This window comes from Arvicola amphibius, chromosome 17, assembly GCF_903992535.2.
Source record: "Arvicola amphibius chromosome 17, mArvAmp1.2, whole genome shotgun sequence".
In the NCBI taxonomy this organism is placed as follows: Eukaryota; Metazoa; Chordata; class Mammalia; order Rodentia; family Cricetidae; genus Arvicola; species Arvicola amphibius.
In genome coordinates, this window is record NC_052063.2 from 14105388 (window position 1) to 14119654 (window position 14267).

A 14267-nucleotide genomic window follows, 5' to 3' on the forward strand; every position below is an offset into this window, starting at 1 on the left:
CAAGCACATCACCATTAAGTCACAGTCTCTTCTTTCTCATTCATTCCCAAGAGTCTACATTAAAAATATAAATAACTTTTAAAGTCTCACAGTCTTTACAAATTCAAACACACTAAAAGTTCAGTCTCTTTAAAATAGCCAATCTTTTTTTAAATCCACAGTCTTTTAAAATTCAAAGTCTCTCAACTGTGGGGTCCTGTAAAATCAAAAATACATGAAATACTTTCTTACTTCAAGAGGGAAGAACCAGGGCAGAGTCACGATCAAAGCAAAACCAAACCAAACTCCAAAAGTGTAAATAACTCAGTGTCTAACACCGGGAATTTACTCACCATCTCCTGGGTTCCTTCAAGAGGCTTGGGTCGCTTCTTTGGCTCCAGCCTCTGCAGTGCACACAGTCTGTCTACTAGGCCCTGGCTGGCTCCACTCCACCACTGCTACTGTTCTTGGTGGTCATCCTATGGAACTAGCATGTCCTACATGCTGGGGACCTCTGCTGAAACTGGGCCACACTTTCACCACTAGCTTCTCATGGTGCCCAGCCTCAATTTCTCTATGATCCCTTCGATCCTGTGCCTTCAACGGCCACTGAGGCTGCAACTTCAACAATGGTCCTCTCTTGGCCCCTCACATTGCCAAGCCTGAGCTGTTCTCCATGACCTTCAAAACCAGTACCACCTGGGCCACTCTTACACTACCAAGTTCAGCTGCCAGCTTGAAGTATATAATCTTGGCTGCCTGTGGAACACAGTTCCTACATGCTCTCAGGAAACACTTCCCAGAAGATTTCAACTCAACGACACTGGTCTCTTCTTAATCACTATTAATTTCTCAGCTCTAGCCAACCAGCTTCGAGTATCTCAGCAAAGATTTCACATTAGTAGTTGTAGTATCTTGTAGCTCACAGCTGATTGATTCTTCAGCCCCAACTAAGCAGAGCCACAGAATATTAATTCAAAGTAACAAATGACTCCAATAGGGTCTTTAAACTTCCCTCTGAATCTTCAGAAGCCAGGCCTCCATCTTCTGTATTGCCCTCAAAACTCCCATCTTCTAAGCTTCTACAAAACAGCCCACTAAGTTCTCAACACTCAATAAATTTTCTAATCCAAAATTCCAAAGTCCTTCCATAATTCTCCCAAAAACAACATAGTCAGGTCTGCCACAGCAATACCCCAGTGACCACTTCAAAAATGAGTTTGCAGTGAGTATCAGGAATGAATTCCCTTATGCAAAGAGAGTGTCAAATCCAAGCAGAGAGTGGCTGGTTACCCCCAAAGCAGCCGTGCCAGTATTGCACCAGTGAGTTCCTTTTCTCTGGTAGGTCGTTATAGTTCATAGGGTTCACACTTGGTAAGATAGGGGTCACCTTTTCTCCTCTAGCAGTTTGCTTAGCACCATCTAGCACTATGGAAACCAACCAACAAGAAGGAAACTTGTTCACTTCCAGCTTGGTTTCACTGTATTTTGCAACAAAGTCATACAGTCTTATCAATTATTTCTGATGGAAAACCAAGCAGAGTTGCAAGAGTTTGTACTGTCTTCGGGGAGGGGGACTTCCTAACTAGGAACTCAAAAGAAGCTCTCTAAAACTTGGCACTTGGATTTTTGTATAATGACCCATGGCTTTTAGAAATAAAAACACACCGCGATTAATGACAGCAAAGCATGAAAAGGCATCTAGAATTTGGAACTTGGAAAGTTAAAAAAGTACAAAAGAGTCCAGAATCTTGGCAGGCCAGTAGTCAGCCATTCGAGCACCTTCCAGAGACAGGTATAATTCAAGTTTCCGATGGGCCAGAGAGATCACAGGCTAAGTGGCAAGCACGCAGGATGTGAGCAGAAACACATGTGAGAATGAAATCTTTGCACCAGAAACTGCATAGCAAGAAGATGGATAGGACACAGCTGCTGGAGTTCAAGGCACACAGCGCAAACCTGGAGGACTCTGGATTCCCAAAAGAAAAAAAAAAAAAGCACAAGTCCAGCAGTCCTCAAACGGTCTAGAACCCAGCAAGTCACAACAGTCAGGGCTGAAGAGGTGGGAAGCAATGAGTGTGTGACATGCTGCTGTACCCAGCAGTCTCACCATTACCGAAAGGAAGATTTCTAAAGAACTCAGCATTTCTGGATCTCCCAAGTAGACAGGAACACACATCTGACTGGACCCTGCCACTGCCGGGTTTTCACAGTGATAAGCATTCAGGAATTTATGCACACAATTTTAACGGAGGTGTTCTTTTCTTGTCAGACCAGCTTTCTGTGTGTGCCGATGAAGCTACCCAAGCTGTTTTCATGAACCTGATCTGCAGTTGGTAGATCTCATCCAGTCTACTCCTGTATTCTTATTCTAAACACAGGTGCCTCAAGAGCAACTAAAGTTTTTTGCTGAAAGAACGATTTCAACAGTTTAGCCATAGGCCGAAGGAGCCTCCCCTGCCTGTTCATTAACATCTGAAAGTGAGTTTTTTACCTTCTGTGTGTTTTCAGCAAGGAAACTGTAAGATAATTGGAACCAAACATTTTCTCTGCCCAACGGGTGTACTGGAGAAGAGCTTGTTCAATCTTTCTACATCCATTCTCTTTCTCTTTCATTTCTCAAAGACATAGTTCTGCCAGCGCAGGGGACAAGAGCAGATGAAGAGAAAGCACCAAGTCTATTTTCTTGGCTAGGCTCTGGCTGGCTGTGGATGCCTTCAGAGTGGCAGACATCCAAGCACTCATAAAGGTGTATGTGGGAGTTTTGAGGAGGGCATGGGCAGACTGTTGTTTCTTATCATGAGCGATAAGCTTTCTCCCAACCTCTTGTTCCTCCAGGCCCAGCTCCTTGCAATCTTCTGATAAGGACACTCCAAGTTGTCCAACAGAGAAACTGGCATCTCTGCCGAGCCACATCATGGGCTTTTCATCAACTCTTTAGTTACGTCTCTCTCACGCTGGCATCCTTCTCCACTTCTCATTATTCCTGACGTGTTGACTATGCAGAAGCCTCCAGTGTTTGAGTACGAGTGGTTCTCTCAGGAGAGCAGCAGCTTCACAGCATTTTACCTAAATACGGAAATTTAGGAGAGTTATTTCCTCAAGGACTCTGAAGAAAACATTCTTTATCTTTCCACCCGTGTTGTTAAAACAAAGTTAGCCATCGGTTAACTGTTTTGGTTTTTCTTCCCATCTGTAGTTGCTACAATGAGGTCCCTCTCTCTCTTTTGTGTCATGTGGTTTCTTAGCGCAGCGTGTAGGGCCGTTTTCTTTAATGTCTTGCACCACTCGTGCCTTTTGTTTTTAAACAATTCTGGGAAGAAATTCTGCCTCCCTGATGCTTTTACCTGGCATGAGTGAACTGGGAGGAACCAGTACCAGCACTCTATTGTAAGACGCAGGGATACAGGATTCCAACTTTACATGGCATTGTAGCCCATGCAGAGTGCTACCATAATATCATAGACTCGATCTTTTGTAAACAACTTATGTTTATTTATGTAGCTCTGGAGGCTGGGAGGTCCAAAATTAAGGTAGAAGGGGCTTAGCATCCGGTGAGGACCAGTTTCCTAGCTCATAAACAGTATCTTGTGTGTTCTGAGATGGTAGGGAACAGAGTAAAACTTCAGGTCTATTTTATGAGCAAAATAGTTCTACTCATGAAGGTTCTTCAGGATTCTCACTACTTGATCAGTTTAGGCATGGATTTTATGGGGGCGCAGCATGCAGACACACCACTTGCACCCACCTTGCTGCTTCAGTTGTACCAGTACAATTCTGAGATTGTATGTATCTGGCGCATCTCCAGGTTAAATAGTTCCCTGAACTAACTGCTCCTTATGGTCGCTTGTTCCTCTAGCACCGAGTTCTCCCATCTCCAGACTTACAAATTTCTTGTGTCTTTACAGTTTCCGATCAGTATTGTTTCCTGCACTCTCAGTACCATTTATATGCACCGCCCACAATCATTTGAGGAGCAGAGTTACATAACGCAGCAGATCTGAGGAGGCTTCATATGTGAACTTGAAAAACTTCTTACCAAAAATGAATCTGCATTATCAACTGAGCTGCGTTCCTGAACATTCATATGCTGAAATTCTAACGCTCAATGGGCCTGTACGAAGAAGAAAGAGGCCTTTAGACAAGGAATAAGCAAAGTGAGGTTGTAATGGTGGGTGCTTAACCCGAGAAGAACAGTGTACTCACAAGGGAGAGAAAGATTCTCTTCACACTCACTTTTACCAATGAAAGCCCCGTGATGAAGAGGCATAGAGGTACGCTTGTTTCTTGCTTTTCTTAAATTATCCTGACCTTTTGCTGCTGGGCTTTTTATCTTTCTCTATTTCTGTATACCTTTTTTTTTGTTCCTTCTTACTCCATGATTGGCTGAGTGCCTGGCCCCTGATGTCCTCCTCCACTCAGATTGCCCCTTCTATTCATTCTCTCTGTCTGCCAGCTCCCCTCCCAATTCTTTCTCCTGCCTCACTATTGGCCGTTCATCTCTTTATTAGGACCCTCAGGTGTTTTAGACAGGCACAGTAACACAGCTTCACAGAGTTAAAAAAAAGCAGAGTAAACAAAAGTCACACACCTGAAAATAATATTCCCTAACATATGTCCATGTTGACTCTACATGGTGAAGCCAAATAGGTTAAAAAAAAAAAAAAAAAGCTCAATTCTGAGTTCTGACAAAATGTCACGCAAATTCATATTGCTGTAAAACTATTCTAAACTTATCTAGCCTTGGAAAATACACATTTTACTTATTCTTTAACCATATTTTAATTCCTTCAATCTCCCCATCTCAGTCTTTAGTTTTACCTCCTCCAGGCTGAGTGCCTTAACTGGTACATAAGGAACAGCAAGATCAGTATTTGTTTGCCTGCATCACCTTCCCTCCGTACAGCCGTTTTTATTCTTCCTTCTTGTTCTCTATTTCCTAGATTCCACATTCCTCTACCCCACTTACATCCCCACATTTATCAACATTCTTCTCAGGTCCCGTTCCATGGACACTGGGACACACGGATCAACTAAGCAGCTTTCAGTGCCTTGTTTTTGGTGGCTGGTTGATTGCTTTCTTGCTATCATTTCTATGGGAAAGAAGAAAAGCTAACCCTTAAAGTTCCCACGCAGGCTAAGAATAAAATCAGGTTATGTTCGTAAACTTAGACTTCATCATCAGAGAAATGGTACTTCATTTCTTTGTTCATTCATTTGAGCTAAATGAACTGACATTTACTTGGTGCCAAATTCTCCTAGGCCTGCCATGGAGTAAGTGCTTAATAAAAGTTTCTTTGTGCAAATGACTAGATGAACTATTATCACCCTGATACTAATGTCTCCTAAATAAAACAGCATTAGCCCTATCATCAAGGAGCTGAAGACAAAAAAACATGCATACTATCAAAATAGAAAAATGCTGAAGAGTAAGAGTCTATTTTACTCACCCTACCTATTCCTAATAAAAAGAATAATTAAAAAAAACACAGAGGGACTGGAAATACCTCACTGAATAAAATGCTTAGCATGCAAACATAAGAATCTGAGTCCATCCCAGCATGCACATAGAAAAAGCCAGACATGGCGGCATATGTTTGCAATCACAGCCCTGGGGAGGAAGAGACAGGTGAAACCCGGGTCAGTCAGTCTAGCCTAAAGGACAACCTCCAGGCCACTGGGAGACCCTGTCTCAAAAACCAAAGTGGATGGCCCCTTGAGGTCAGACAACACTCTCCTCTAGCCTCTATATTCATGTGTATGTGAAGTCTCACACACATGCTCCAAAACACACACACGCATGCATGCATGCATACACATACACACACATGATAAAATAATGTAATGGCAGAGGAAGAAAGGAACATTTCACACAAGAACCAGCTAAAGGGACTGTCTACTTTAGAGACTCAATCACAAGTTCTGTCCCAGAAATCTGCATTGCTTACCAAGGTAATTCTTCACTGTGGTTCTTGAAAGGAGATGTTCCCACAAAGCAAAACAAGAACAACAACAAAAAAAACTACATGGAAAATAAGCTAACAGACAAAAACAACTAGAATTTGATATCAACATGGGAAAAATCCTGCTGCTGGTTGTTCTAGTGACAGTTTCTAAAACAGTAGGGCAGAAAGCCATGAACCTGCATCCTGGATGGCCATGCTCAGCAGCTGACTCCACACCACCACCTGTTCTGAGCTTCCAAAGAGGGACTGGCATCTGTTCTGGCGGGGACAGTCGATGTTTCCGAAGGTTCACATGCTGAAGGCTTGGTCCTGTAACACAGTTCAAGGATGGCTGAATCATGAGTGCTCTAGCTTCACCAGTGAATGAATCCATTGATGAATCTGTAGTTGACTGGACTATAAAGAAGTAGGGCTTCCCTGGAGTAGGTCACTGGGTGAGCAGAATATCCCTGAAGGTTCTATCTTGGTTCCTGGCCTCCCTCCCCACTCTCCCTTCCCCTCCTTCCACTCTTCTCTGCTTCTGTCCCAGCCACCAAGAAGCAAGCAGCTTGGCTCCAGCACAGACTTCCGAGTAGGATGCTTGGTGTCAAGGCAGCCTATAACAATGGTTCTCAACCTATGGGTCACGACCCCATTGGGGTTGCATATCATATAGCCTACGTATCAGACATTTACATTATGACTTATAACAGTAGCAACATTACAGTTGTGAAGTAGCAACGAAATAATTTTATGGTTGGAGGGGTCACCATGACACGAAGAACTGTATTAAGGAGTCATAGCATTAGAATAGTTAAGATCCACTGATAAAGCAAGGGAGACAATTGACTATGGGCTGAAAACACAGGGTAAAATAGCTTTTCCTATGTGTTGTCTCCTGTGTTGTCTCCTTTGTATTTTCTATAGCAATGTAAGTTAACATAACCTGTATTTATAAAAGCCGCTATTAGTCCACTTTTTGGTTAAATGTAGAGAAAGGCATGTCTCATGATTTAAGGGCTTTTTTTTTTTCTGGAGAAGGCTTGGCTATATCGGTGAAATGAAGCATGAAGCAGTGATACAGTTAAGTGTGCTATGATTTAAAGAGGATCACAAATAGAGTCTTTTTCACTAGCAAGTCATTCTGTTCAGTGGTTATAATCTATCTGACTAAACAAATTAAATGTGCATTTTCGTAATACATTTACCTTGTAATAAGAAAAAAAAAGGAGTATTTCTGAGCAATGACCCTTATTGAGCATATATTATATACTGTATACTCTATTTTAGATGAATACAATGGTAACAATGGCTCAGCAGTTAAAAGCACTGCCTGCTCTTCCAAAGGGTCAGAGTTCAATTCTCAGCAACCATTTAGTGGCTCACAACCATCTCTAATGAGATCTGGTGCCCTCTAGAGGAAGAGACCCGGTGAGTCATCCTCATCAACTTAGACCATGAAACCCAATATGGACAAGTTCACCAGAACCACCATATACAGGCTTTCCATGCATGCTTCAGCATTGCCAGGGGAAAAACAAACAAACAAAAACAAATGAAACACAAAAAAAAACAAGATGAAAATAAACAGTGGTACACATCTGAGATTGAGAAGGCAGAAGGAAGAAAAGCAGAAGGAAGAAAAGGGTTCAAAGCAAGTCTGGGCTACATATAAGTTCCAGGCCAGCCTGGGTTAAAGAATGAGAACCCGTCTTAAAGGAAGGAATGAAAGAAGAAAGGGAGGGAGGGAGGGAGGGAAGGAGGGAGGAAGGAAGGAAGGGAGGAAGGAAAAACAAAACAAGAGAAAAGAAGCGAAAACTGGGCTGAAACTTTATGTAGATATTTTACCCAAACTTTATAATAGCATTGTGATATATCACAATTCAGCATTAGTAAATAGGAAAGGAATGCATTCTAATTAAGGGAAGGGAGGGCTCTCAAAGGCCATCAGTATATGCTTGAAGAACGGAGGGCAAAGATAGCAACTGTGGTAAACTTGTTCCTTCCCAGCTACCATCCCTAGCATTTTTACCATGCATATTCCCTTCTGTTAAATTATGTGTGTCTCTTATGGTATAAGACAGATTTAAGTCTTCCATGAGAAACCTTCTTCAGCATTTAGGTATGATCTCTCTATTTGCTGGAATGTATATTTGGGGGTCACCACCATATGCCTAAATTATACAGTATTTGGAGTGGGACAAACACGTTACTTACTCCTAGAAGGTACAAAGTATGTAGGCACTAAATAATTACCAGAAAATTATTTCATCGAACTGTTTTGCGTTTTTCATATATAAAAGTGTTCTATGTTGTGACTTGAGGATTCTTATTTTAGGCTTACTTGTAATTGTACTCCATTTAACTCAGCAAATACAATTAATTTGTTACTAATAAATAAGTTTCATGTGGGTTTTCAGCTAAGGAATGTCTCTATCTCCAGATTAATGGAAATTTGAGAATATACATAATTATATTTTATGAAGTGTTTGATATCTCCCCCCCACCCTACTCCCTCTCTCCTCTTGCCAGTTCTGTTATGATCAGGACTGACATAGTCACATATAAAAGTCCATGTAAAGAATGTATCTTGTTTTAAAAACATACTACTGTTGGTGTCTTAATTTTGCCCCATCACTTAACACATACAATGGCTTCTATTTAAGGACAGGGTCTTGCTATGTATTACAATACTGGCCTGGACCTCACAACGTTGGACAGGCTGGCCTGGAATTCTCCATCCTCCTGAGTGCTGGGATGGAGGATGTGTGAAATCATGCTAGGCTGGGATTCCTTAAGAGAATATAGAGCCTAATGTTTCTCTTCACATTTGGTTACTTCGAGGAGCTTCCGCATGTGTTATAAAGATCGAAACAATCAAATTACCAGTAAAGATGTCAATGCAATTACACCATTAAAGGAATGAAAGGAATGCACCCATTAAAACTGCCTAATTTTCAATATGGCATCCAAAACAGTAACTTTTCTGGAGCTTATATATTTGGTAATAAAAAAGCATATTTACAAAACTGTAAGGTTATTAAGTGGAGAACTGCATTGCATTGTTCCTATTATATACTAATACACCTCCAGTTCAATTAAATTCACGAAATAAATTAGTTCTAAGATGAAGATGAAATGCTCATATAATACACAAGGGCATTGCTGATTTCAGGTGACCCAATGCCTTCTAAGAAATAACTCTGAAGGGTTCAACTCCAGTCCAGTGCCAGAGTACTTGCTTATCCATGAGGTCCTGGTTCTAGCTCTTTAACCAGAAGAAAAACAAAAAACCCTAATTAAGCAATTCAGCATTTTTTTTTTTACGTTGAAAAGTATATCATCTGGGAGATTTCAGGATGAAACTCCGTGGGAGGAAAAAAAATGAATTTCTTAATGTGCACTTACTTCTATATTGCTTTTAGCTTTAAGTTTTTTATCTGAGGGAATGAGACATACAAATCAAATATACACTACAATTACGTTGACTGTATGAGAGTAAATTTATCATGTATGCGTTTATGTTTATTGAAGTGTGTACAACTATGTTCTGGGACATATATGTTTTCACTTGTGGGCACATCTGTATACTCAAATAAAAATTTCATTGCAATAGTGTTCTATAATAAGGATGCTCAGTGATTTGTCATAAACATATACTTTAAAAACATGCATTTTATGATTTAGAACTTCAGCAAATCCATAAAGTGAACAGATTCTAGTTTAACCTATTATCAGTTTTGCTAGTGTAGCATACAGTGATTCATTTATTACTTTAATGTCAAGTTCTTGATTAAAGTAAAATGCCTAATTCAGTTTTCTATGGGGACTTCCTTGGAGGAAAGTTGGGAAACAGCCAAGGGTTCATAAATGTGTCTGAGCTTTTCTGAAAGATATTTCAGGGCAAGAGACTACTGGAAATTACCTAAGTGAAATTTAATTAATTTGCTTTTCTATTTGTAGATTTGAAATAGTATCAGGAAGGGCTATTTATTGTACCACACCAACCTATTCTCTGTGATGGAACAGAGAGGAAAAAATGCCCAGTGCCAGTTTTACATGTCAGGGGCACAGCTCAGAAGGCTGGTAATGTCTAGTCTGCTGAAAGGTATAAATGGAAAATGCATCTTCCCAACAGTTTTAACGTGGAAATTTTGCCTTTAAACTCAAGCATTTTGCTTTCAAGCCTTAACATATTTTGAAACAAGGCTATCAGAGAGTGAACATCCATAATGCAGGACTTGTCTTTACCCCGTGCTTTTGAGAAGACTGCAGCCATTAACTCTTCCATTTCAGGGACTGAACAAAAAACACTACAGAACTTTTGCCCCCCCTGGCTAAGTGATACTGAAAATAACATTGATAAGGTCTGAACGATCAATCGGGGGAACTTTAGTTAAAGCAGAGGCGATTAGACAGGGATGGGGCAGAAAATACTCCTTTAAATATGTGGATACAACCAAGAAAACCCTTTTCTAAAAGTAGATGCACTAACGAGCGGTTTTCTTTTTCACTGCAACATGTTCGAAAGGTTGGGCCAGAGTCGGCTACCTTTTACCATCGCAATACTGAACGTGACTCGGTCTGATTTTTTTTTTCTTTCCGTTTCTTTCTCCTCGGGGAAGGAAAGGGTTGAAATCCTATGAATTAAAGACCCACGAGCTTGCCACAGGTACAAACCTAAGAGAGAAACGAGAGGACTTGAAGCGCGGACCGTGCGAGGCCTGTTTGCACCGGCCCGCGGACACCGCTTGAGCGCTGCAGCGGGGATCCCCGGTGTCCGCCGGGCGGCCGAGCCAGCGCGCCCACGGGGACAGTGGGCTCCGGTCCCGAAGGGTGAGGCACTTGGGGCTGTCGCGCGAGTGCGTCACTGTCCGGGACGGGAGACAGGTCCGCTAAGGGAGTGGGCGCCCAACCGCGCGGGGCCGCTCTCTGGTCCGCTGACCCGGCTTCGCCTCCCACCCCGGTGGGGGGGGGGGTGCGGACGGCTCGAACGGGGACCCCAGGGGAAGGTCGTCCCGCTGCAGCGACAGTCACCACTCTCCGGCCTCCACACGTTGCGGGTGCCGCCCGGCCGCGCGCCTAGGAAGCGCCGGTGACTGACGGAGTCACCGCCCCCTCCTCCCCCGCCGCCCCCTCCCGCCGCCCCTCCCCCGGGCCGATACGTCATGGAAACACAGACGTCAGAGGCCGCCGGCCAATCAGAGGCCGCCGCAGGAGGGAAGGGGGAGCGCAGGAGGGGGCGGGGACAGCCGCCAGCCCCAGCGCGCACAGGGAAAAGGAAGAGGGAGCGAGGGAGGGGCGCCGCGGAGGCGCGAGTCGCCCGCCCTGCACTCCGGCCACCCTTTCGGCCCCGCGCACTGCCAAGTTCTGGTCTCCGGGCGCGCGCTCCGCCAGCCCGGGGGCGCGCTCGCCGGATCCTCCCCTTAAACGCCCTCACGGTGAAGCGCCCAGTCCCGGTCGGTCCGAGCCGCGCTAACCTCTGCTCGTGCGCGCGCGCCCGTCCGCCCGCCCGCCCTCAGGCTCCCCGCGGGCCGCGTCACGTGACCGCGCCCAGCCAAGGCGGCAGCGGTGGCCGCGCGAGCATCGGCGGCGGTGGCAGAGGCAGCGGGAGGCAGCTGCGCCGCCAGCGTGGAGCGGGAGGCGTGGAGGTGTGGAGAAGAAGGGAGCGTCGGACCGGAACGGGTGAGCGTCCTCCACCCCCTCTGCCTACTCGGACGGGTCTCCCGCGGGTCCTCCCTGGTGCACACGGGCCCCTCGCCCCGGAGCTGATCGCAGCCCCTCGTGCTCGGCGGTCCGCTTCCCGGTGTGTTCCCCTCCACAGCCCCGGACCCCGCCCCGGGCTGCACCCCACCCGCTGCTGCAGCGGACGACGGCGCGGGGCCGGCAGAGGTGCCTTGCCGAGCGCGGCGCGCCCTGAGCGCGGCTTTGCGGAGCCGAGGAGGCGGGTCCTGCGGGGACGCGAGCGGCCACTCGGCGACCGCCGGGCTCTGGGCGGGGGCCGGCCGGGCGCCGCCTCCTCCTCCTCCTCCGCCGCCGCCGCCTCCTCGCGGTGCAGCGTGAGTAGGGAGCCCCGGCTGGTGGACGCCGAGGCTCTGGGCTCCGCGGCGGCCGCCTCGTCCCCCGAGGTGCAGCCGCACCTCCGCGTGGCGCCCCGAGCTCAGCGAGCCGGCTTGCGGGCACGTCCCGAGACCCCCACGCCGCCATCCCCAGTTTCCCCCCACCCCTCCCGCCTAGCCTTCCTTGATTCTTCCCTCGGAAAAATGGTTCCCGCTGCGGGCGAGGTGAGTGGCGGCCGGTGGCCGCCCGCGGCGGGGGCGGCCACCTGCGGGGGAGGCCGGGCGGAGCGAGCAGGGCGCGACGGGGGTCCTGACAGCTGGGCTCGGGGTGGAGTGCGACGGGTCCCCGAGAAGTTGGCGGAGCCGCCGGGGTTCGCTCCCCTGCTAGGGGGACCGTAAAGGTGAGAAGGCTTCCTCCCCGCGCGCCCCAGCGCCGGCTCCAGCTCGGAGTCGCCGTCCCGGTCGGTGGCTCCTCGGCTACACCCGCGCCTCTCCTACTTGGCGGGGCTGCCCGTGCTGCCGCCACAGCCCATCCGAACACCGGTCGCCCCCACCCCGGCGTGTGGGTGGTGACCTTGAGGGCAGCCTAGCCCGGCACTCCCTCTCCCCGCGCCCCGGGAGGGTCACCCATTTAATCCCTGCCTTGGGCCCCTTAGAGGTGCTGCCGGCTCAAGGTGAGGGTTCGTGCGTCGGCCTCCCGGAGGGGGTGCTGTGATAGATGCGTGTCAGACAGGACGGTGACTCCCGGGGAGTTGGAGAGCCGCCCCGACTCTCTGTTCAGGTCTTGCGTTTGGCCCCCCCAGGATGTTCACGCTTGCTTCCGATTCATGTTTATGTACTTAGTTTAAAAGAAAAAAATAATATCTGCGCTGTCCTCGGGTCCCCGGAAAGGGTCAGTAAGAAGGAGGGTGGCATTCCAGTTGCGGGGGGGGGGGGGCGGTGAGGACGGTGGGTTCCTCTCTATTCCATCTTGCAAGAGAATTTTGTGGCTTAGCTAGTTAGCGACCCCTGGGTCTGCGCTTCGGTCTCTGCCTGGGTTGGTCTCTGTGCGCATTTCGTTCACCAGTTTACTGCGGGACTCTAGCCTTGGGAGGGAGTGCTTTTGCTATTGAGGTGAGAGGACCCCCGAAGGAGGACCCAAAGGAGAGCTGGGACTGCCCTGCGTGGGGAGAGGGGTCTTCAGGACCGCCAAGGACGCGATCCTCCTCGGTGGGCTGATTTTTTTTTCTCTCCCTTCCTGTGGGCTGGAGCGCTGCAGACAGCCACCTTTTGGCTGCTATGCATGCTACTTTTCTGGGTTTATTAATAATCTAATGGCTCCTGTTGGTATCGATTGCTGTTCCTGATAAATTAGTTATATGGATTTTTTTTCATACGTGTGTAGGTATATGCACGTCCTGAACTGTCTGCCTTTCAACATGGAAGGCTTTGTTGTGTTTCACCTCCCCCACCTGAGGACAGTCTTTACTTTAAAATAAGGTTCTTGCTCAGCGTAGGTGTATTTTATAATAATAAGTACTTGTAAGGGCCTGGTTCGTGTAAAGCGCTCTTAGGGCATCCCTTTGGATGGTGGCCCAAGCGAGTGAATGGAGAGCTTGACTTGCTCTGCCACCAACCTTCCCTAGGGAGACTCCCTGTCCTTGTGTGTGGCAGGGATGGATTGGGGGAATTAAAGAGGGATTGGAGGAGGAGAATCTGCCTTTTGTACTTGGGTGCTTCATTTGGCACCACCATCCCAACCCCTCTTTTTTCCCCTCCTGGTGAGTTCAAAATTTGAAGTAAATAGAAAAAATCTTTTTCTTATTGGGAGGTTTTTTTAGCGTATGAAATGGGCCTTTTAAGCCATGTTTTCAGGGAGCTGTTTTAGTTTTTACCTTGCTTTGGATAAGACAGTTAAATTGCTGTCATTAAGGGTGGATCTCTGCCCTGATTTTGGCTTGGGTGTAACAGCAAAGATCTTTGAAAAGTAACTGTTATTTTCTACCATATAGTCTGCAAAAGTGAGTCACATTCGGGTGAGATGAGGACAGAGCGCCACCTTTGATTTAAAATTTTGTCGTGTCCCCCCCCCACTCCCATCAAACGGTGAAAATGAAGAGTATGCCTGCTTACTGCAGTTGTCTTTGCTGCGCCCATTTAGAGGGAAGGGGGACTTGTCTTCATTTCTCTGTATCCTCTAGTTTCTAGATCTTGGGAGGCATTTCAGCGACTGTGTGGGGAAACTACGATGTTTTGTTTTTAGATGAAGCTTGAGACCTTACGTGGCCTTCTAAGATGAGGTGAG

The 14267-nt window shown here is 46.7% G+C and overlaps 1 protein-coding gene and 1 long non-coding RNA gene across 4 annotated transcripts in view; one reads left to right on the forward strand and one right to left on the reverse strand.

The window, feature by feature from the left end:
* Window positions 1–182: 182 nt before the first annotated feature.
* Window positions 183–10991, reverse strand: LOC119803459. The gene is made up of 4 exons (XR_005283649.1): window positions 10605–10991; window positions 6122–6254; window positions 4019–4093; window positions 183–3048 (listed from the first exon to the last, which is right to left on the reverse strand). It is a non-coding gene; the product is annotated as an uncharacterized LOC119803459 (long non-coding RNA).
* A 476-nt stretch (window positions 10992–11467) lies between these two features.
* The window catches only part of Atp2b1 (ATPase plasma membrane Ca2+ transporting 1), a 105903-nt gene continuing 103103 nt past the window's right edge, over window positions 11468–14267 (forward strand). For 2 of the 3 annotated variants that reach the window (XM_038314443.1, XM_038314440.1), the window contains exon 1: window positions 11468–11609. The gene's annotated coding sequence lies outside the window, so the exon portion shown is untranslated. Of the gene's footprint in view, window positions 11610–11981; window positions 12209–14267 lie in introns of those variants that run through there. The other variant, XM_038314442.1, reaches the window with a different exon arrangement.